The sequence below is a fragment of the Onychomys torridus genome, chromosome X (assembly GCF_903995425.1).
Source record: "Onychomys torridus chromosome X, mOncTor1.1, whole genome shotgun sequence".
NCBI lineage: Eukaryota > Metazoa > Chordata > Mammalia > Rodentia > Cricetidae > Onychomys > Onychomys torridus.
Window position 1 is genome coordinate 20,444,866 of NC_050466.1, and position 22,345 is coordinate 20,467,210.

The following is a 22,345-nucleotide window of genomic DNA, read 5'->3' on the forward strand; positions in this document are numbered from 1 at the left end:
TTGGGAAAGAAGGCTGGGGGTTGGAGGAGGGGGATCTGTGGATAGTATGTGGAGTAAGTAGAAAATTTCTTAATAAAGAAAAATGAAAAAAAGAAAAAATTAAAAATTAAAGACTTAAGCAGCAAAGGGGCAACTATTCCAACTGCTTTTCTACTTAACATCCTAAATTTGCCTCTTCTTAAATCTGAAAAGATGGTGCCTCAGTAGGTAGCTGCACTTCGATACAAGTCACATCCATTAAGGGCCTTATGCCCGATAGCCAACATTACTGAAATTGATGATGCTATCCAGTTAGCAACCAGTAAATACTAGGTCATTATAGGGTTGGATTGTATTTCTAGCCAATGTCTACTTCAACAGCCTCTGAGTGTAGCTTGCCATCATCTCCTAAAGGACAAGGACACAATAAGCCTTTACAAGGCTTTGCCATTACACATTACATTGACAAGTCACTGAGGCCTCCTTTTTCACTAAATCTAGGCCCTCTAGTAAGTCCTATCAACAGGAGAGACTAGACTTTCTTGTCCTCCATCATTTGCTAGATGTCAGGGTACTGAGGGAAGTCAAACTTTTCATAAGCCCTTGGCTAGGTAGGAATTCATTCACTATAGACAACATCTCACCATCACACAATATAGGGTTCAATAGAATGCTGATATTTTTCTGTTTGCCAGAAATTCTCTGAGAAGAACATGACCAAGAGTTAGCATAATTGGTCACACTTTAGACAGTCAACTGGATTCCTTGGCCAACAAATGGTCCTTGGCCAACAAATACATACACTTTGTATAAGCTCTTGAACTATTGCACTAAAATTGTCTCTTTTGGAAGAAAGGACTCTTGAATTTTATTTTATAGATACTCAAAATGTAAATCAATATAATACATATCTCTGCATATACTAAGGTCACAGTAAATGCACTTACCAAGATAGTTTTTATCCCTTTTGCAGTTTCAAGCCCTGATAGCAGGAAAAGCACCAATTTGATTTTCAGAGAAAAAAATACCAGGCTCTTGAAGAAGGCATTCAGCAGAATTCCCACCCCATGGGCAGCTGCTTTAATTGAAAGCATAATGGGCTCTTCAGATACTCTTAAGTTGAAAGGTGACAAATGGACCCCACTGAATGTCACTTTTGCCATAGGCACTGATAAATCTAAATTCATGCATAGGAAGGCAAGTATTGTATACATCAACATCATATTATTATTAGCTATATGTGAGATCCTATAATGTTCATGCGTTTCAAAGACCACCTAACCACATGACCCTCATGCTCCTAATTAAATACCTCCTTCACTTATTAGGAAGATGCTTCTACTCCTCCACAAGTCTCAGTTGTCACCAATTTAAATCAGTGTGATGATACTAAGGGGTCAACCCTGCCACAAGTCCTAAAATTAAGCACTTCTTTGACATCCAGAAAAATCACATGGGTATAAAATAGCTTAACCATAAATTCCCTCCTCCACTATGCTCCTGTAGAGAAAATCCCTAGCCAACCCCCAATCTTTAATATGTGAACTTAGTAGCACAGTTCTTGCTTATCTCTATGTGGGAGGAGGCATCAGTCCTTGAAGAGCCCAGGAAGTTATTCAAACAAGCTAATCACATCTTTATGTGGGAACCAGGGAGCACATAAAAATCATGATCCTACAAGGTCTGTCTCCCACAAACCCTGCTGTTCACTCTGTTATCAAATGCAATTTCTTGTGGCCTTGCATGTCACAAAGTGTTCTCCTCCTTTGGGCTGTCAATATTTTTTTACTTAAAAGCTACTGTCAGTCTTATCTGACCAATATCAAGTGTCATGTGTTCAACTATCTTGATAAACCTGTGAGGATGCATCCATCCTTCACCAATGAATTAAAGATGTGACCCACATAAGGAAATGCAAAGGGGAAAAAACATCTTGCCATTTATGCGTACTTACAAAGTTCTTGGCTTTTTTCATGTGGATCTAAGTTACCAGTGTCCTTTCATTTCAGCATGAATACTCCCAGTTTCTCATTTCTTGTAAGGCAGGTCTAACAGCAATATATCTATTTGTTAATCTGGAAATGTCTTAATTTCTTTTTACTTTTTTTCTTTGAGATAATATCTTCTTTTAGCTCAGGATGGCCTGAACCTTGTGATTCTTCTACCTCAGCTCCTCGAGTGCTGGGATCACAGCCATGTGCTACTTTACTCAGCTTCTTCTTTTACATTTTAATGAATAGTCTTGCTTTTTGTAAGACAGGCTTTATTTTAACCATAAATCCCCTCCTCCCCTATGCTCCTATAGAGAAAATCCCTAGCCAACCTCCAATCTTTAATATATGAACTTAGCACAGTTCTTGCTTATCCCTACATGAGAGAAGGCATCAGTCCTTGAAGAGCCCAGGAAATTATTCAGACAAGCTAATCACATCCTTTCACTATGTTGCCCAGGCTGGCCCTGAACTGGTGATTATCCTGCATCAGATGCCCAGGAGCTGGGATTTTAGGTATGCACCATCTCTTTCAACTTAGATACAGAGTTTTTAGGGTACAATCTTTTTATTTGAATATATCTAATGCCATTTTACTGCCTTCTAGCCGCTGCAGTTTCTCATAAGAAATGTAACTTTTAATTTTGATGAAAATCCCTTGTATGTAATGAGTTGCTTTTCCCTTTCTGCTTGCAAACTTCATTGTCTTTCAATGGTATGGTTATGATATAATTAGGCATAGAACTCTGAATTTATACTATGTAGCTGGAATCTTAATAGGTCTTATTAATAAAATCAAACCTGAGGGCAGTTATTGGGGGTGAATGCTGGAAAATCAGAGAGACAGAACAAGCCACAGCTACCTCACCTCACCAGTTCCTCAGCTGGTCTTATTCCCTCAGACTGGAAGCTTCTGAGCCCTCATCCAGAATGAATCTCAGCTGAACTGTGCTGCTCCAAAACCTGAATGCTTAACCAGTCAAATGCTGCTAGTTTCTGGTCTTCACGCCTTATATATCTTTCTCTTTCTGCCATCACTCCCTGGGATTAAAGGCTCGCTTTCTGGGATTAAAGGCATGTGTCTCTATGCTGGCTATATCCTTGAACACACAGAGATCTGCCTAGCTTTGCCACCCAAGTGCTGGGATTAAAGGCATGCACCACCACTGCCCAACTTCTGCTATGGCTTGCTCTGACCCATTTTCTAGCCACCATTTTTGGCTCTGTATCTAGTGGCTGTCTGTTCTCTGACACCAGATAAATTTACTAGGGTGCACAATATTTTGGGGAAAGCAATACCACCACAATACTATTTGGAGTTCATTTCATGTCTTGGATGTGTAGAGTCATGTTATCATGCAACTATAATGAAATTCAAGTTTGTTTTTACATTCTTTCACATATGCTTCCCCCATGTTTTCTCCCTTCTCCTTCTCGGCCTCCCATTGCGCTTATGTTGGTATGCTTGGTCATGGCCAGCAGGCCTGGGTCTCTGTTCATTATGCTTTATTTTATTCTCTGTATCCATTGTGCTTAATAATATTAACTAGCTTATCTTTGAGTTCATTGATTCTTTCTTGTGCCTGCTCAATTCTAATAACAAGTTCCTATAGTGACTAGTTTACATCACTTATTTTACTTTTCAACTCCACACTCTTTTCTTCTTTTTTTATTTTAAATTTTTATTCATTTTTTTGAGATAGGGTCTCTTTTATGTAGCCCTTGCTGTCCTGGGATTAAAGGTGTGTGCCACCACCACCCAGCTCAACTCCACACTTTCTACTTTATAATTGTCACCTCTTTACTGATAATTTCTAGTTGATGATATCATATACTGCTTCTGTAGATTTGAGTTCCTCTATTTCAGCACTCATAAACTTAATATAATAAGTACTATGTCTGGGCATTCTCAGGGACTGTTCCTATTTATTATTTTTCTCCATCAGCATATCACCCATCCTTTGCTGTTTTATATGTCTCAACTTTGTTTCTTAAAAATGACATTATAAGTCATGTAATATGGCAATCACAGAAATTAGATTCTTTCATAAGCCTGGGGTATATTTCAATCACTAATTATTTTGTTATTATTCCTGTTTGTTTATGTGATGGCCTGCTGAAGCAATTCTGTGATGTTCATACTCTTTGTCACATGTGATAACTGAAGTCTCTGTTTAATTTGGTGGTCAATTAATGATTAGAGAGATCATTTTTGAAATGCTGGAACCAGGAAGTTTGATTGTCTTATGTGAGGTGCTCTGTGTTCACTCAGAGGCATTCAACATTTGGTTTCACATTTAGAAACTTCTTCATATCTGTTTCTGTGTACCTCAGCACAGCTTGAAGTGGAGATTTGGGTTCACCATGTCTAACACCCTATGGACCTTTATTTTCAAATTTTTCATTTTGGGGTCTTCTTTTTTTTGGTCATCCTACATTGTTTGTACCAATCTTTGTTTAATCAAATGGCCTTGGTTTCATACAATTACCACTTGTTATTTTCAACTCAATGAAAAGACAAACTGAATTAGTTCAAATAAAGACAGATTTTTGAATAGGTTCTTCCAGAAAATGATGAGACAGGTCAATTAATGACCATAATAATGGCACAGGGCTTTATAGGAGCTACAGCTCCACTCTGCCTCTTCTAACAGTTGTTAGTACTTGTGTTTCCACGCAATTCTAGAATGTCAGTTTTCAAACACTCCAGAGCTGGAGAGAAGGGAATAGTCATGTCACAAGTTAAAACAGCAAAGAACTTCATATATACATATATATATATATATATATATATATATATATATATACATATACATATACATATACACATATGTGTGTGTGTTTCTGAGTGTTTTCCCTGCGTGTATGCATTTATTTTCACCATAGGTTTTCCTGGTGTCTACAGAGGTCAGAAGAGGGTGTTGGATTCCCTGGAACTAGAGTTATGAGACACCATGTGAACGCTGGGGAACAAGTGCCATTTCCCCATTCCCCAAGCTTATTCTTATCACAATCTAGATGACAGAAAAAAAAAAAAAAACCTGATTGCTACCATTTTAACCACTACCCTGTTCCTTCTGTGGAACATTTTTTTTCTTCCTTAACACATCATTATCTCTGACATCACTCTGATAGTTTAGATCATTTTGTAATACAGGGAAGCTGTGTATTAAAATGTGAAGTTTGAAAGGAAGCAATCTAGTCAGTACAAAGACAAAAATGTAGATGTCATTCAAGTGGATTTGAGGATTTGAAGGTCTTAGTACAGAACTCTAAGGAACAGAAATACTTAAGAGTTAGAGAAACTTGAGGTGAAGAAAGCATGATCAAAAGGGGAAATGAACCAGAAAACCTTGGCTTTTTAATGGGCTTCTTCTTGACAGTCATCCATAGTTTGAAGGCAGTACAGTCCCCATCTTTCTTGCTGATATGGAATCACGGCTGTGTCTATCTGGCCTGGCAGCTGCTCTATTTTTCATTCAATGATAGAGACTTCAGGACATTTGTTGTATCCACCAGACAAAAATGTGTCTGTTTCACTAATCTTTAGAACACTTGCTCAAATCTAGGCTTCCTTCTAAAGCCTTCTAACATGATTTAAACAGAATCAATGTATAATCCTAATTCTGGGTACATAAAGCTCTTTTTATCTTTCTACCAGTAAATCTTTATTTATACATGTACCTATCTAAAATATTTTGCTTTGCTCCTGAATGTTATGTTCTGAATGTGGGCCCCTCAATGATTCAGAAGTGGTCAATAGTAGGCAAAGTATATCTTTGTATTATTTCCACAAAAATATAGATACAAAAACTATATCCATAAAAATTAATTTTAAAAAAGCTTAGTAAGAGCCAGGCTGTGGTTGCACATGCCTTTAATCCCAGCACTCAGGAGGCAGAGGCAGGCAGATCTCTGTGAGTTCGAGACCAGCCTGGTCTACAAAGCAAGTTCCAGGACAGGCTCCAAAGCTACAGAGAAACCCTGTTTCAACACCCCCCCCAAAAAAAAGGCAGTAAGAGAGAAAAGATGAGACCCTACAAGGGAAAGAGTTTGTCAGGAGACTTCTCAATAGCAACAATGGAAGTCAGAAGGCAGTACAAGAATTTCCTGAAAGGCCTAATAAGTCTGTTAACTTTGAACTGATGAACAGGAAAGTTATTTTGCATGCACAGTAGTAAAATCAAAATACTTTCATATATGCAAGCACAGTAAAAAAAAAATGAAAAGGTTATACTTCAAGAAAAGAAATGCATTTCAGAAAGAAGTCACAGTCACAAAAAGGAACAGTAGGAAAGTGCTCTTAAGTGTGTTGGGGGGCATCTGAAAAAAGCAAAGTAAAGCGATGCTGTATGTTTGGTCCTGTACAGAAGCAATACGATGAAAATACTAGGCAATATTTGCCCAAAAATGTGTAAGGGCTTTAAAAATTTGCTAATTATACAGCGACATGATTTCACTAAATAAATTCCATAAGTAAGAGGGTGAGATGGGAACCTAAAATGGAATATAGCAGAAGCTAACAAACCTAGCAATATTTCATATACATAACAATAATTTTGGGAATTATGCATAGAGGAAAATTATGAAAAGAAATGTTTTAACACACCATTTTGACTGAATGTCATCAAGTTAAACACAAAGAAATTGTAAGAAATAGTACTTACTAGGTATATTTTTATGCACTAATAGAGTTCAATAGGTCTGAAAGTTGCTGAAAATACACTTGAGAATAACAAACATGAGGTTCCTTGGTGTCAAAGCAGGGATTCACAAAATAGAAAGAAGGATGGTTAGAAGGTAGCCTTGTTGTTTGGGATCTGGAGCACTGTAGTCAATGTGAATTCATGACTATTGAACTGTGTGGCTTCTCCTGACAACTAATAAGCCCCAGTAGCAATAAGCACATCTATGGCATGTATTCTGATATCTAGATAATCATCCTTAAGTAAAGGAACAGAAAACTTGGAGAAATCACTGAATCCAGGGTGGAATAAAGTATATTGCTTACACTACTGGAAAATAAGGAGATACTGAAGACATGATAGATAAATGTCAAAGGGACACAGAAGCTGACCTGAAATGATACCAACTGCCCAAATACATGACAAATTCATGAACAGCATAGAGATAATAATAAACAATAATCCATAGACAACAAATGTTCACAAGTACATACTAAATAAAACACTTTCATATGGTAAAATACCAGTTAATAAATTTAAGAGGAATGATGGAATTCAAAAATTACCATTTGGCAACCACCATAATAATATTTGTTTTGGGCAAGAACCATGAACAATTGCTGAAACTAGCAAGTGAAATTATGGATGGAAAAAAGTGCTTTCTTAAGTCTCAAAGAATCCATAAATATGTATTTATTTCAGTGAAATAATGATTTTATTCAATTATGTGTATTGATTGCAATGTGGTGTGTAACTTTACAGTGAAAGGAAGGAGTCACCTATTTGGGGCCATGTTAAGGAATAAACAAAGCTGAAATTATGAACTAAAGAATAAAGCAGTCTCCAGTATGATGCACTGTACAGAAACATCAGTACTGGCAAGATGGCTCAGCAGTTAGGAGCACTTGATATTCTTGTGGAGGACGTGGGTTCAGTTCCCAGGACTCCCAAGAGGACTCAACCATCTGCAACTCCAGTTCCAGGGGTTCCAACTTCCTCTTCTGGCCTCCATGGGCACTGGGTATGCAAGTGGTGCACAAACAGACATGCAGAGAAATAAATCAATCTTTGAAAAGAGAAAGAAACAACAGCAGTCCATGACACTCCTGTCCAGGATGTATAAACAAAATTTAATAATGAGGAATCAGCAGAAAATACCAAATTAAGAGACATTCTAAAAATAGCAGACCTTTAGTTGTTGAAAAAAATCACATCCAGACAGAGACTGGGGAACTGTGAAAGATTTAAAGGAATCTAAAAGGTTATAGTAATTAAATACTGTGTATAGTCTTGGATCAAATCCTGGACTATTTTTTTTCCTTTGTTACAAATGTCACTAGTTCAACACTGTTGAAACTTAATTTAAAATAAAACTTTGGCACATCTAATAATATTATTGTATCAGTGTTCATTTCTGAGTTTGATAATTGTTCTAACATTAAGAGAATATCTTTGTTTTTAAAAATACCTATGTAATACCACAAACTTACAAAACAACCGTATGTAACTTGCTAACTTTGGTAAATAGAATAAAATGAAACCTTAGACCCTTTGTAGTTCTTGACATTGCTATGCAGCAATGCACAGGATTCTGAATCCCAAAGACACACAATTTGGGGGCAATCTTCATTGGTATTTCTAAAGTTCTGGCATTTTCAAGGCTCATGTAATAGCTCTACAAAAGCACTGCCTCCTAATGTCATACATTCCTTTTCTGGGCATAGGTGCTAAAGACCACAGATTTCGTTCCTGGTCATCAACTTCATCACTACAGCCTTTATTTCAATGCTTGATTGATTCTCTTTTTTTTCCTCTTTGATTCTATTTTTGGATGGGAGGTAAATTTAAAACTAGTTTAGTATTTATTAAGTAGTCTACTTAAACTTGTAAAAAATTATATTTAATTATGTGTCTGTGTGTGGGTGTGTGCACACAAGTGCAGGTGCTTGAAGATGCCAGAGGTGTTGGGTCCCTGAGGAGGTGGAGTTACAGGTGTTTGTGAGTCAAGTTATATGGGTACTGGGAGTTGAATGCAGGTCCCCTGGAAGAGCAGTACATGCCCTTAACTCTTGTGTCATATCTCTGGCCCCTTGAGTAGATTAGTGTGTGCTAGTTACTAGTGATTTAAAAATGTAGATATCCCATCTACTCCACCCCAGATAGATTCACAGCCTAGTATGGAACACAAACTTGTAAATGAATATGCAAATCCTATAGCACACATAAAACAACAACAACAAAAATCCAGAGTACAGAGCCTCAGAAAGATAAACTGTGCCTTCAAGAATCTTGAGAAGGGGCTGAAGAGATGGCTTAGTGGTTAAGAGTAATGACTGCTTTCCAGAGGACCCAGGTTTGGTTCCCAGCACCCACATAGCACCCACATAGCAGCTCGCAACCATCAGGAGTTGTCATTCTTGTCAGAGCTCCTCAGAGGCACAGAGATACGTGCAAGCAAAACACTCATCCTCATCAACTTAAAAGAAATGAATCTTTTTCAAAATAGTCTTGAGGAAGTTCAAGTTGCATCATGGGTGATTTGGGAGAACAAACAAGTATGGACAGAGCAAAGAGCATTAAATATGGCATATGAGTGCCTCAGCATCATGAAAGTCCTTGTCATGTGAGGAGAATGGTGAAGAGTTTGAGGTGTCTGGAAAGCAGTGTGTTGGGGGTGACAAAAAACTGAGAGGTTAGATAGGGCCCAAATAGAAAAGGCTGGGGGGAAAGATGCCTATTCTTACATTCCCTCTGATCCCAACCGCAGCACGCTCTGTATTCCTGCTTCTAAAGAAGAATTCATACTGGAGGTCAGGTAAAGCAAGCAAGTAATCAAGGTTTATTCCAGCAGACAAGAAAAACAAAGTAAACACACCCTCCAGGGAAGAGGGAGCACCACGCAGAGCAACAACAGCAAAGGGCTGCCTCTAATATCCGGACTCATTAGTACTAACCTACCATTTCTCCTCCCCTTGCCCACCCTCGGGGCAGTCTGGAGTGATCTCCTTCCTGGAATAGACAGAAGCATTTTTAGAAACCATCTTTACCCACAGTTCAGTCTGTTACGATGCATTCAATCTGTTAGATACATTAGATGCAAGAATATGTATAAAGGCATAACTGTGCACAAAGCTGAATTTACTAGTGGAAAGGCAACAAAGGTTTACCCAGCATTGTGGAAGACCTGGATTCCATCCTCAGCACCACAAAAATGAAGCAAAACAAAATTCCAGACTTAGTTTTAGACTATTAAATTCAGAATAGGAAGGAAGTTCACATTCACAATTTGTAGGAATAAATTATTAATATTTCACATTAAATGTGATTTTGTTGTTTCCACTCAGTCATTTTCAATATAATGATATACAGGTGTTTTTACCAAAAAAAAAACCCTAATATTGCAATATATGTGAAAAAAGCAAGCATTAACTAAGACATTTCTGAAGAAGCAAAAAATAAAAAGACTTACTTTCTCAAATATGAGATTTATTTTTTAAAACAAATATTTTATTTATTTATCTACACATGTGTTCATGTATGTATGCATGTAAATGTGTGTGTGTGTGCGCGCGCAAGCACGGGCTATCACTTAATGTGGAGCTCACCAATTGGGTTGATTGGCTTGCTAATGAGTTTTAGGGATCCTCCTATCTCCTTCCACACCACCAGCACTAAAAACATATGTGCACCACCTTGCCCATCTCCTTACATGGTCCCAACTCAGGTTCTCATGTTTGTACAGCAGGCACTTTACTGACTGAGCCAGCTCCTCGGCCCAAGACCAGAGGCTTCTTGTAAAGCCACAGTAAACAAGACAGTGTAATATTGGCAGAAGTAGGCCAGAAGAAACAAAAAAGAGTTCTTCCAAACAAATTCTTAGAATATGGAGACTTGATAGATGATGACAGATTTAGTACTGTGTCAAAATGGAGAGGAGATGGCATGTCATTTTAAGACCTGTGGTAGGGCTGAAGAGATGGCTCAACTGTTAAAAGCACTGTCTGCTCTTTCAGAAGTCCTGAGTTCCATTTCCAGCACCAAATGTGATTAAGAACTGCCCTTAACTCCAGTTCCAAGTGGGGGATCAAACACCCTCTTCTGGCCTCCATGTATACCACTCGTGGCACACAAATATACAAGCAAAACATCCATACACATAGGATTAAAAACAAATAAACCTCAAAAAATTGGCAGGCAGTTGTGGGCCACCATGTGGCTTCTGGGAACTGAATCTGAGTCCTCTGGAAGAGTAGCCTGTCCTCTTTCAAAGAAAGGAAGGTTGATTTTCATTACCTTCTGATTTGATTTCAACGGGAGTTCCTTACTGACAATGGTGCATTAGAGGTCAAGGAAATATGCCTAGCCCCATTCTTGCTTTGGGGGAATAGAAAGAAAAGAAATATCCTCTCCCACTTCATTTCTAAAAATTTTTATTTTAGTTTTTTTCATATAATGTATTTTGATCATATTCTTTCCCATCCACCAAGTCTTCTCACAACCGTCTGTAACTCCAGTCCCAGGGGATTCTCTGCCCTCTTCTGGCCTCTGTGGACACTGCATGCACATGGTGCATAGACATACATGCAGGCAAAGCACCCATATGCATAAAAATAATAAATAAGGAAATAAATGAAGCATTCTAAGAATTTTTTTTAAAAAACATCAATTACTTCTTTCCTTTGTAAATCTAGTTAGCAAGTGATTTCAGTAATCTGGAGCCTTTTTTTTCTCTTGGTCAACATAGTAGATGTTTATTGGCACTGTTGATCCTTTCAAAGAACAAGGTTATGATTTTGCTCATAGTCTCTGCTTTTATGGCATAGTTCATTCATTTCATTCTTCTCATTTTGCTTCTTCTTGCTTGCTTAATGTTTAATTTGCTCTATTTTTCTAGCTTCCTCACTACAAAGCTTAATTTAATAACTTGTGGCCTTCTGCCTCCTGGCTTCCTGTCCAAAAGAGTCTGAGCACTGTGCCTGGACTCAAGTGAGTCTTTCACCTGTGCCTTCCAAGTGCTGGTAATCCAGGCATGTACCAACAACACAGATTCTTCCTCATCTTCCTCCTCCTCCCCGTTCTCTTCCCATCCTTTTTCTTCTTTTACATGCTGGGTACTGAGCCTAGGGCAAGAGTCCTTTCCTCACGTGTAAATATAGGTGTTTACAATTAGAAATTTCACTGCTTTTTTGTACTGGCTGCATCTTGTAAGTTTTGATATACCAAGCCTTTCTTTTCATTCATCTCAAGTTATGCTCTAGTTTCCCTTATAATTTACTCATAGATCCATAAATTAGTTCATTAATTTACATTTATTCATGAATTTCTGAAATTTTGTTGTCAATCTCTAACTTCATTATATTTGTAGAGTGATTTAATATTTTATATTATTTCTCACACCCTAAGTGTGCTGTTGCTTGGTTTTTAGACTAGCATATAATTTACTTACCTCTGTGTTCACTTGAGAAGAATATGGGCTTTGTTGCTGTAGGGAAGAATGTTACACATAACATTTCTATTACTGGTCAAGTCCTCCATTTTTCTTGTGTATTGTCCTATTCATTCCCAAGAATAGGATATTAGTTGATTTGTCTATTTGTCCGTTTAGTTGTCTAATTTTGCCTTATGCATTTTAGTGACTGTTGTTAAGTGAAAATATATTTGATGTTATGTTTTTTAGATGGGTTAAACTGTTTTTTAACATTTTAAAGAATATTAGATCCCAGCTGGATCAATAACAGAGAGGGAGAACAAGGAATAACAGACCATGATAAATGAAGACCACATAAGAACAGGAATAGGCAGAGTGCTGGAGAAGTCCCCAGAAATCCACAATGATACATCCACTGTAGACTACTGGCAATGGTGGAGAGAAAGCCTGATCTGACCTAGTCTGGTGATCAGATGGCCAAACACCCTAACAGTCGTGCTGGAACTCTCATCTAATAACTGATGGAAGTGGATGCAGAGATCCTTGGCCAGGCCCCAGGTGGAGCTCCAGGAGTTCAATTGTCAAGAAAGAGTAGGGACTGTAAGAGTGTGAATTTTTGAGAGCAAGATTGGAAAAGCACAGGAACAAATAGCCAAACTAATGGAAACACATGAATTATGAACCAAAAGCTGTGGAGCCCCCAACTGGATCAGGCCCTCTGGATAAGTGAGACAACTGAATAGCTTGAACTATTTGGGAGGCACCCAGGCAGTGGGACCCGGACCTGTCCTTAGTGCATGAGCTGGCTGTTTGGAACCTGGGGCTTACACAGGGACACTTTGCTCAGCCTGGAAGGAGTGGACTGGACCTGCCTGTACTGAATCCACCAGGTTTAAATGAATCCCCAGGGGAGTCTTGGCCCTGGAGGACATGGGAATGGAGGGGAGGGGTTGGGGGTAAGGCGGGAGTGGGGGCGGGAGGGGGGAGGACAGGGCAACCCATGGCTGATATGTTAAATTAAAACACAAATATAATAAAAAAGAAAAACTCATAATAATTATTTAGTACAGTGATCTTTAAACATGTTACAAGAAAAATACAAATTCCTACATGTCAAAAAATTCAGATCAGTATCAAAAAACAAACTTTAACAAAATGTTATTTCCAGTGTTTTCAAACATACATTTCTTTGATTGTTATTATTTTTTTATGTTATGTGTATGGGTATTTAACCTGCATTTATATCTGTGCACTGCATGGTGCCTTAGAGGCCAGAAGAGGTCATTGATCCACTAAAACTGGAGTTACAGACAGATGTGAGCCACCATGTAGATGCTGGAAATTGAACTTGAGTCTTCTGGAAAAGTAGCCAGTGTTCCTTATCACTGAGCCATCTCTCCTTTTCCCCTCTAAAGTTAATACCTAAATCATGCATGAAACAAAACACAAGGCTGACAACCAACAGAGAAATTGGCTAATAATAGAAACTGGGAATGTCATCGTATTAGTTAGGGTATCTATTGCTGTGAAGAGACACCATGGCCATGGCAGCTCTTATAAAGGAAAACATTTAATTGGGGTGGCTTACAATTTCAGAGGTTTAGTCCATTATTATCATAGCAAGACATGACAGCATGCAGGCAAACATGGTGCTGGAGAAGGAGCTAAGAATGGAGAAGGAGCTACATCTTGATCCCACAGGCAACAGGAAACGAACTGTCCCACTGGATGTGGCTCAAGCATATATGAGACCTCAATGCCTGCTCCCATAGTGACACACTTCCTTCAACAAGGCCACACTTCCTAATAGTGTCACTCCCTTTGGGAGCCATTTCTATCAAACCACCACAGTCATCATAATGCAAATTCTAATGGCTATTGGATCTATGAAAAAAGTTCAGTACTTACAATGAATAAAAGTAAAATATTTGTTATCAGGCTGATGAGAATAACAACTATCCAAATTTCTTTAGAAGTAACTTGACAAAGTCTAGAGAAATTTTATTGATATTCCTGATTCAGCAATTTCACTTCTCAGTATCTACTGTTAATTGGAAAAAAATAAATAAACCAGAATGCAATATGCAAGAAGAAACAGTATGGCATATTATCAATTGTGTGTGTGCTTGTATGTGTGTGTAAAGAATATGTCCATTTGGTGGCAAATGTGCAACTTGTCTACAAAAAATCCAAACAAGGTGGTTTTAGTAGTTGCCTTTTGGAAGGGGGCCTGGCTAGACAAGGAAGGAGACTTTGCGTCCTCTTTGTACCTTTTGAAGCTTTCCCTTCTGCAGATGCTATCTATTTTTTAAAAAGAAAAAAGGAATAATGAAATAAGCTACATCCAGGGTTTATGTTCCACTAAGTAGTTCTAATATATCAAATACAACCAAATAGTCTCATCAAATATAAGTAAGTCACGAAACATCATGATTCATAAATAATAGCCAACAGCTATTAAAATGCTTCACATTCTATATTATCCAAAGAAACTTCCACTATTAAGCTGTCAGAGATCTGCTACAAAGAAGTCTTAGTAGTAATCATTTTTTAAAATATATATAGTTCTGTAATCATTGGTCTTAAGATACAATGACTATTATATTACCTCAACCTACAGTCCCCCTTCTTTACCAACTGAGCTATTGATTAAAGCTTATCGTATATATTTTAAAAGTAAGTAAATTACGAATGTTGTTTCTGTTTAATATGCATCAGCATATTTATACATACCCTGAGAACCCTGTTTTATTATCGCCCACTACTACTAGAGAATAGTGAGTTTTAAGCCACTAGTCGATTATATTTTCATATTTCCTTGGTTCTTTTGGCCACTATTTTTTTAAGATTTATTTTTATTTATTATGTATACAGTATTCTGCCTGCATGTGTCCCTGCAGGCCAGAAGAGGGTGCCAGATCTCATTGCATGTGGTTGTGAGCCACTGTGTGGTTGCTGGGAATTGAACTCAGGACCTCTGGAAGAGCAGTTGGTGCCCTTAACCACTGAGCCATCTCTCCAGCCATCTTTTGGCCACTCTTGATGTCACCTAAGGTGCCATAACATTGAATAATTTTGTCCTATACTTTGTTTTCACATGATAACTGCTCTTTATTGTATTTGGTGGACAGAAGCAGACACTTTGGGGTAGTTTATAATAGAATGAAGCTTCTGGTTCATAGAATAAGTAGTTTCTGGAAATTCTGTTGCAATATTTGTTAGTTCATCCACATCTGAGGAAAGATCAAGAAGTTCAGGCCCCACAGAAGCACCATCATAGTAGGCTATGGACTTCCACTACCAATTCACAATGTGTAGGTAGAAGCATTTACATTGAATCTGTGGAATTTGTCCAGAATCCAAGGCAGACAGAAATTTTTGTATGTATGTTTTTTTGCAGATGGTTCTAATGACAATGGCAACAAAAAGTATCCACTCCTGTCCTGAGGCAGAGGAATCCCAGTAATAATATCAAACATCATAATACAGTGAATATCCCCGAGAGAAACCATGTTTGGTACTTGTAGTTTGGCCTTAATTCTTGGTCCCATCATCAAAAGTAGAACATGGGCACAAGCTTCATACATACTCATTTTATAAAACTGACAGTGTTCCTCCACCCTCTCTGTATATATAATAATAGTTTTCCTGAAGAAGAAAACTTGTGAAGAGCCAAAATAATTTCAGCTATCATGGCATCTTTCTCAACACAGACAGTATAACAAAAAACTCTAATGCTCTTAATTTCCTTTTCAGTAAACTTCCCAGTGAAGCTTTTTGTATAGGAAGAATAATAATCCACAGGGTGCATTTCTGACAAAGGCAAGCACTTTGGGATTTTAATGACACCACAAGCTACTTTTTCAAGCCAAAGAAGAGGTTGTGTGAAATGTTGAAGAGCCAAATTTTTCTCCTGAAGACGGTGAAGGGTAAGGGAGTGGTAAATTCAACCCCATGTAAAGGACAAATGGTTTAGTGTAGTTAACTGCATCCTGTCTTGACCACTTTGTAAGTATTCTAACAGTTCCCTTCCAACACGCCTCTAGTGGGTAGCCATTCCAGCTTTGATCTGGAGCTTCCAACCCCCATTGAGGTTTTGGTAAACTGTCACGCCTACAAGGCGGGCGGAGAGAGGATGCTGAACACCCAAGATCCAGATGCACCAGCTCTCTTGGTTCCTGGACTCTGGACGCTGGAGATAACTGTGTGAGCAGAGCTCTCCAGAGAACACTGCCAGATTGTGCCCCACCTTTCCCAGACCCTGTAAACTATCCCTTCACTTGTAAGTTACCCCACAAAATAAACCTCCCTTTTAACTACTTGGAGTGGCCTTAATAACTTCACCAATACATGCCCTTTTATTTTTATTGGAGATAAGATTAACCAAAGGCCTGACTTTTGGTCTGAGCAAGACTGCAACATCTCTTGTCCATGCTTCTGACACTCACTGATGGAGTGATAACCTGAAGTACAATCTAGTTTCCCAAATGTGTGTGTCTGATGGTCATGCTTCTCCATGTCCTCCATCCACATTGTATAATTTGGATGGAGACTCTGAAGAGCCCACTCCACACTGCATGTGATGGGCACCAGATAGGAGTTTGCATCGGTATTCAGAAAGGAGGTGCTGTATATTTTCATGAAGTTGATGAAGGGAAGTTTTACTACATGACTCCCTGGTTGAAATGTTAACATCCATCAAAGAAGTCACTGGCAACCATCACCATGTTAGGTGTCTCGGCCACTCTCATCCTCTGCTCCTGTGGCCCTGAGCCGTTGCCCAAGCACAAATGCTCACAGCAATAGCATAGAAGACAGAAGTATCCAGAGGCAGTCACTGGACCTGCTTCTTCTGGACTGCTGTTCAAGAGTGAGGGGGACTACGACCCTGAACTTCAAATTGGTTTCCATATACTACAGTGGGGCTGAACTTTTCTCATTACAAAATGTGTCTTTCATGTTCTAGTATTTTTTTCTTAAAATGTACCTTGTTCTGCTTTCTTTAAAAAATATTCTATTTATTCAGTAATAATTTTATACATGTGTGTAATATATTCTGCTCATAAACATCCCTGTTTCCCTCTTTTATCTCACTCCCACTCTCTCTGGACCCCCCCTTCTTCTTCCCAGCATGTCCCTTTCCTATTTCCATGTTTTCCTGGCTTTCTTGTGGTTGCTTTTTGCATATCTTCTCCCTTTCTTTTACTTTCTATATATTTTCTATTTTTGAATCTAAACGGTCTTTAAAGTAGTGTATATTGGATATGTCTTGTAGTCCATTCTTGGAACCTCTGCCCGTCAGACAGCTCATTTAATACCATCTATGTCGTTGTTTTGGAGGTAAGCCTAAAGTCCAAGCTGTCCTCCCAAGTGCTGGGATTCCAGGCATGTACCACCACGCCCAGCTTCAATATCATTGCTGGTGTATTTGCATTTATGCCCATCTGTTTTTTTGTTTTCTGTATGTCATGTCTGTTTCCTTGGTTCCTGTAGTATTCCTTTACTGATATTTTTATATTAAGTAGATTTTAAATGCAAATTTTAATTTTTAAAATTTATTTATACTTTTATTTTCCTAGTGCTGTTATAGGCTTGGCATATTCATACTATCAACTTTCAGAAATCTATTAAATAGTTCACAGTGAAATATAGATGATAGTCCCATATTGAAAAATATCTCCTATGACTATGGATTAAAAAAATGTTTCACTAACAAATATCTTCTTGTACAATATGAAAAGGTTACATACTGTATGGTTCTAATTATAAAACACTGTCAAAAAGGTAAAACTGAGTACTATAAAAATGTCAGTGGTTGCCAAGTGTTAGTAAAAAAAAAATGAATGAACCATAGAATACAGAGGATTTTGAGAACTATGAAACTATTGTGAATGATGCTGTAATAACTGACATGTGTCACTATACATTTGCCACACAGAGTAAATCCTAATGTAAACTATGGGCTTTGGGTGAAAGCTATGTGGGCTCATCAATTGGACTAAGTGCACTGATGGAGGATATTGGTATGGATGGAAGCAGGGAGTGTTTATATTTATGCTCCACTTTGCTGTGACCCAAAACTGCTCTAAATAAAGCCAATTAAAATGTATTGTTATCAGGGCTGGAGGTGCAGCTCAGTAGCAGAACTTTGGCATGGTATGTGTGTGACCCTGAGTTTCACCTCCAGACTGTAAAGAAGATTGTTGTGTGTGTTTCTTTCATGTTTTTGAAAGGGATGGATGCCTGAGAAGTTACTGTAGCTATAGTCCTTTAAGGTTCCTTTCTTTTCTTTTGACATAGAGTCTTTCTTTTTAGCCCTGGATGCCTGGAACTTGCTATTTAAACCAGGCTGGCCTTGAAATCACAGAAATCTGCCTGTCTCTATCTTCCAAAAATGCTGAGAGATTAAAGGCCTGCATCATGGCCAGGTTCTTTTATTTTTCATAGATGTTGGTAGTTCAGTTTGGACCTAGCTATGCACACTGAGATGTCTCCATCCAAATTAAATGTACTTTCCCAGTCTGTCTTTCTCCATTATACTGTCCTTATCTAGAATCAAGTTAGGAAGTCTTGGTTTCCCAAATGCTCTTAGTTCCAATGCCAACAATGAATAGTAAGATTGAGTAAGCAGGCTAATATTTACTGTTGTCATCCCTGTCTTCCTGACCTTGCTAAAGAGTCGGCTTCTCCCCTTGACCCCCAAACTTACAGTAGCTGGAAGATGAGCGCCCCTCTCCCACCCCTTGCTAGAAGTCAATAAGCACCTGCCTCCTACTCATCTCCCGGGATGAAGTGTGGAAGAAGTTTTGACATCACACTTGGAAAGTTTCCTGAAGCGGGATCAAAGGGATTAGACCAAGAGAGAAGACAAGCTAATGATTAAAGTGAGAGTTGGGGATACTGTTTCTTTGCTGCTATTCCTAGCAGTACTGTACTAGCATGTGATTGGCCCAAATTTAACACTTGACTTTCTATCTGTGAAAACAGGGAAACCAATCTGTCTGCGCTCACAAATTACTTGGGGGAAAGTGTTTCTGTTGCTACCATAAGGGTGACTGACCAAAGAAGTCTGGGAATTTTTATAAATAAAATAACCATGATTCTGCCTGTAAACACCATGCCATTCCACAGCATCATTTCTTTTTTTAGCCAGATTTTTTTAAGGAACAGATTGTTTTTTTTTTTTTTTATCATTGAATAGATACAGGCTTGGCTGGGAATGGGAGGAGCAGAAGTTCAAAGGATTTATAAGGTATATTTATTGCCTTCAAAGTTCTTATACTCTTAGTTGAGAGAGAAAGCATTCACTGGGGAGCATGGGTGGTAATAGACTAGTGAATATCCTAACAATTCATAGTGTATGGTCCTTTCTATCAGGAGGGAGGCTGAGTTTTTATGAGAGGAAGTTTTGTGTGGCTAATAAACTGTGAAAAATGAGGACACTAGCCAGACAAGGTAGCATATGCCTATAAAGCATATGAGAGACTAAGGAAGAATGATTATGAGTTCAAGGCCAGCTTGGGCTACATAAAATCCAATTTTTAAAAAGTGAGAGTACTCTATATGTTCCTTAAGAATGAAAGACAAAATATTTGATAAGTCGTTGTTTTCCCTTAAAGAATGGCTTTATCCCTTTGATAATTTGTTGCTTTCTTTTAACGAATGGCTCTGCTAAGCCAGGTGTGGTAACACAGGCCTGAAATCCTAGCACTTGAAGATTAAGGCAGGGTAAGAGAATTACACATTTGAGGAGACCAGCCTGAGCTACACAGTGAGATCCTGTCGAAGTAATGACAGAAGGGAGAAAGAGAAGGAAAGACAGACAGACAGACAAATAGAGAAAGAATGGCTCTTCCAAAGCTTTCTTGGATCTGTTCATTAGAGATATTAGCAGATTCTAGAAGCCTATTTCCTTGACCTTCATTTCTATGACCAGTGTTGCTGCCTGTGTTAGAAAGAAATCGGACTCCACTCCTTGGACAGCATGCTACATCTCAGCTGCCCTACAAGTTTAGACTGACCTTTCATCTAGTTAAGGGCCAGGAGTGAAGTTTGACTCCATCAAGGAAAAGTGGTGAAAGATGTGACCTACATGGATGTGACCTTAGGCATGGTGAGGCAGTACATATCTAATTAGGAAATAGGGGCAGTCTTCTAGTCTAAATGTTCTGCTTTCCTTATTAACAGTAGTTCCATGTGATTTCTTTATTTGTCCCCCAAACAAAAGAGCAAATATCATGGGAGTGGTGATCACTACGTCTTTTCCATTCTCTACATCTAGTAGCACTATCTGATATAATGTGTTATATTAACCATTTAGTTTATGGATGATGAGTTCATTACTTAACAAATTAATTAAACTAGATTTCCAACCTGACAGGGCATAGATGAAAAGTAACAAATAAGTGAGGAAAGACAGTGAAAATAAAGTGAGGTCTTCGTTGGGAGTCAGGGAATGACTACAAGAACAGATGCATGTCTTTAATCCCAGCACTCAGGAGGCAGAGGCAAGCAGATCTCTGAGATCCAGGCCTTCCTGGTCTGCAGGGTGAGTTCCAGGACAGCCAGGGCTACACAGAGAAACCCTGTCTCGAAAAAAAATCCAGTGTGTTCAGGTATTTATTTCCTCTTTGAGTAACTGAGACAGGACTTAGGGATATGAGATACTAATCTAAGAGAATATTTATGTTCTAGCCAGTGCTATTGCTGTGAGAAGAGTCCCTTATCTCTCAGGATATTAAGTCAGGAGTTTCCTGTCTTCTGCCAGCATCTAGAAAAATGTGATAAATTACCTTGTTACCATGCGAGTCATATTAAAAAAAAAACTCAATATCTTCACAGGTCTTCTCTGTTGCAGATGAAATGTATAAGAATCACACCAGAGTTCTTTAGCTCTGTCATTCACATACTTTCCCCAGGGTGGTATTGCTTCGGGAGTTATTGGTGTTGCATATGATTGCATTCTACCATGAGCTTTTCCTCGTACCTATGGGCCACTAGACCTGACCTTAGTTTTCAAGTTTGCAGAATGGATGGTCCATTGAAAACAAACAGAGCAAGTTTAAATTATCTGATTGGTTCTCCTCTATATTCTAGGTTAGTGTGACAATTTTTCCTGTTTTCTTAGCCATGCTCTTTCCAGGACTATGGTTCACATAAGAATCAGGATTTTACCAGGTAAAGTTATATGACTAGAAAGAAACCCCGGAGGAGAAAACTAGAATACCTTAGACACTCCATAAATAAAGAGTTGGTTTTCGCTGTTTGAGGAATGCTGGCTAAACCCTACATTGAAAACAGTAGCCTTTGTTCCTCTGTCCTGGGCCACCTGAGTTGGTAGGATCCCATGATTACATTTCCCCACTGATTTCTAACCCTTAGATTAGTTGTGTAAAAGAGTTCCAGTAACTATTTCTAATCTCAGGTGTCCCAAGCAGACCTATTGTTCATTTAGTTTTTTTCCGCTCATTGTTTACAGACTCTTTTTATGTCCAGTGACGTTGAGGTGGCCGGCAATCTATTCTCTTTGTTCACTAGAGCTGGAAAAACAGCTGCCATCCTGGGGCTGGAGAGAGAGGAAACAGGAGGCCGTGGAGAAATGAGGCCATTTTCATTTATCATGTTCCCAAAGGACTGTTCCACCAGAAGGCCTGATGATTTGTTTAGGATTTTCATCAAAATGATTGCATGCCACCCTCACAAGAGCCTCTGAGGACATTGAGGCCTGAAGAGATTAAGTGACTGGGCCAAAATTACAGTGCAGTGATAGCAGCAATGTGCTAGGATTCCTTTCCCTATCCTGGATGTTGGCAAGTTCCGAGGGGACATCCAAGGAGGTAGAGGGTAAGAGCCTCAGGACAAAGACTCTTTGATTCTGACAGATTTTGGCCATGCTTTCCAGAAGTCAGAAGCACAGGGACAAAGAGCAAGATAAATCACTTCTATGCTGTGCAATGCTTCCTTATAGAAAGATGGGGTAGAAGGAACATTTGGGTAGTTAAAGGACTGGAGTACTGCAAAAATGTGGGGATTAAAGAATTTCCCCTGACCTTCACGATTCTCTCCTTGAGCTCCTCCATCAGCTAGTACACTGCATCCAAAGAGGACAACTGAGTCATTGGGAACATGGATTCTCCACACTGGGCTCTAAAGGTTGAAGCCAGAGATGTAGGAAAAAAGAAGTTCAGAAAGGGAATAAGCTTTCCTCCACCTTAAACCAAGCATGAAAGGTAGACCCTTGGGTTACAAGCATCTACACCAAT

At 38.7% G+C, this 22,345-nt stretch overlaps 1 pseudogene; it reads right to left on the reverse strand.

The window, feature by feature from the left end:
• Nucleotides 1–337: 337 nt before the first annotated feature.
• Nucleotides 338–21,975, reverse strand: LOC118574034 (annotated as a pseudogene).
• Nucleotides 21,976–22,345: the final 370 nt, after the last annotated feature.